The sequence below is a fragment of the Phoenix dactylifera genome, chromosome 4, assembly GCF_051530095.1.
Source record: "Phoenix dactylifera cultivar Ajwa chromosome 4, Ajwa_hap1_PhDact_Kaust_v1.1, whole genome shotgun sequence".
In the NCBI taxonomy this organism is placed as follows: Eukaryota; Viridiplantae; Streptophyta; class Magnoliopsida; order Arecales; family Arecaceae; genus Phoenix; species Phoenix dactylifera.
The window spans coordinates 41295517-41298233 of record NC_143193.1 but is presented as its reverse complement, the minus strand read 5'-3'; the positions used below and the strand labels follow the sequence as shown (position 1 = coordinate 41298233).

At 41.9% G+C, this 2717-nt stretch overlaps 1 pseudogene; it reads right to left on the bottom strand.

Annotated features, from left to right (window-relative positions):
- Positions 1-312: 312 nt before the first annotated feature.
- On the bottom strand, positions 313-410 carry LOC120113211 (small nucleolar RNA R71; annotated as a pseudogene).
- Between the last annotated feature and the right edge of the window lie 2307 nt (positions 411-2717).

Here is a 2717-nt window from a genome sequence, read left to right as displayed (position 1 = left end):
ATAATTTTTTCTGATAACGTAGGACATTTTGAAATCAAACCAGGGGTAATTCAATTGCTGCCCAAGTATCATGGGATGGAATCTGAGAACCCTTATCTTCACCTTAACGACTTTGAGGAATTTAGCATCACATTTAGAGTTTCAAATGTATCGGAAGACATCCTTAAATTGACCTTGTTTCCTTTTTCCTTAAAAGATAAAGCCAAAACATGGCTGAACTCCTTGAGACCTAGATCGTTAGAAACATGGCATGATATGCAAAGAGAATTTTTGAAAAAATTCTTTTTCGCATAAAGGACTAACTTTTTGAAAAGGCACATTAGTAATTTCCAACAAAAAGACCATGAAACATTTTATGAATGCTGGGAGAGATTTAAAGAGTTGCTTCTCTCTTGTCCTCATCACGGGTTTGAAACATAGAGAACCATTAGTTTCTTTTACGAAGGGTTGTCTCTACAGTTAAAACAATTTATAGAGACCATGTGCAATGGTCAATTTTTGGAAAAGCAACCCGATGAGGCATGGGACTATTTAGACTCTCTCGCAGAGACTGCACAATTATGGAATACAGGGAATAGAGTGAATAAACCTTTGCCTAAGCCTACTAGCATTGGACACGGGGGCCTTTACAACCTTAGTACTTAGGATGATATTCAGGCTAAAATGGCAGCCCTTACTAGGAAGGTAGAGGAAATTGAACTTAGAAGGACTGAACCCGTCAAGAACGTAGAACATAACAGTGAGTGTTGTAGGATTTGTGAGATGCCTGGCCATCTCATTACTGATTGCCCCACAATACCCGCATTCAAGGAAGTCTTGCACGATCAGGCCAATGTTATGAATACATATCAAAAATCTTTTAATAATCCTTTTTCAGGTACTTACAACCCTGGATGGAAGAACCATCCAAATTTCAGATGGAGGAATGACCAACCTCAACAAGTATATAACCCAACTCCTCCACCTCCGCAACCTTATTATGCACCCACACCCCCTCAAAAATCCAGTCTCGAAGAAACTTTGCAATCTTTCATGCAAGGTCAAGCCAAAATCAATGATGAAATAAGAAATCAACTGACGATGCTGACCACTGCTTTAAGTTCTCAAGAGAAGGGTAAGCTACCGGCTCAACCACAACCTAATCCTCAAGTCTACGGCGGTAGCAATGCATTATCTTCAACTTCGCATAAAGAACAAGCGAAGAGTATAATAACTTTGCGAAGTGGAAAGGTTATTGACCGACCAGTCCTAGAATAAACATAAGTCATACCTAATTTTGACCCTCCCAAGATAAAAGAAAAGGATAACGAAGAAATCGAAGTACCAACATCTACGGAAAAAATCAAATGTCCTTTTTTTGCACCATTTCCACAAAGATTAAAGCCCTTGCAAAAGCTTGAATCAAACTCTAAAATTCTTAAGCTTTTTAAGCAAGTAAAAAATCAATGTACCTTTTCTTGATGCAATCAAACAAGTGCCTTCATATGCAAAATTTTTGAAGGATTTGTGCACTGTCAAGCGTCGATTAAATGTCAAGAAGAAGGCATTTCTGGCTGAAAATGTGAGTGCAATTTTATAGCATACATTCTCCCTAAATATAAGGATCCAAGTTGCCCAACTATCTTGTGCATCATTGGCAATTTTAGGATTGAGCGAGCATTGCTAGATTTAGGAGCGAGTGTGAACTTGTTGCCATATATGGTATATGAGCAACTCGGTTTGGGTGATGTTGAAGCCAACAACTATCACCTTACAATTAGCTGACAGGTCAGTGAAGGTCCCTAGAGGGATTATCGAAGATGTTTTGGTCCAAGTAGACAAGTTCTATTTTTTTGTCGATTTTATCGTACTGGACACACATCCGGCTTTCAATTCACCATCTCAGATTCCGGTCATCTTAGGACGTCCATTCCTTGCAACTTCTAATGCATTGATGAATTGTTGAAATGGTGTCATGAAGCTTTCTTTTGGTAATATGACCTTGGAACTGAACATCTTTAGTATAGGCAAATGATGAGAGCACAAAAGTGCAATCGTCATACCATCTTAATTAGTATTATAGCTAGTCATTAATAATAAAATTAACTAATTAACATGGTATTTGTGTTTGAGTGCAGTAATCCAAGAAACCAATTAACATTAGGTTTGAGCCCAATGCCCGGCAGCCCGAGCTCAAGTCAAGCCAGCATCTTCCAGGGCCTGCACATCCTGACTTCATCCCGCGATACATCACAACATCGCGAGCATCTCCGTATCCGCATCCAATGACCCAGATCGGCTCCTCTGGCTTCAGCCCCTCTTCCAAAATAAGCAAGTGAGCATCTCACCCCACCACGCCCGATCCATCCAACCGTTGAGGTCCCAGATTCACGCCCGTGATCCGGCTCTTCCCATCCGATGCAGCATCCCACGCCTCCTGTTCCTTCATCTCCGTGATCCAAGCATCTCAAGCCATGATCCCAAGATAGCCCGAAGAAGGAAGTCTGCATCCGTCTCTTCCGCGTCAAAGGGAAGAGCAATGATCCTGTGATCTCACAATTGCTGCCAGCCTTCAGCCCATCTCCACGCTCCCATCCTTCCATCGATCCAAAGAAAGAAACCCACGAATCACCGACCCCCTCCTCTGCAACCGCCCAGCGACCCCGTGATCCATGGCTCCTTCCAGCAAAGATCCCGGATGACTTCCCTCTTTCGTGATCCCAGCAGCATCCGAAGAA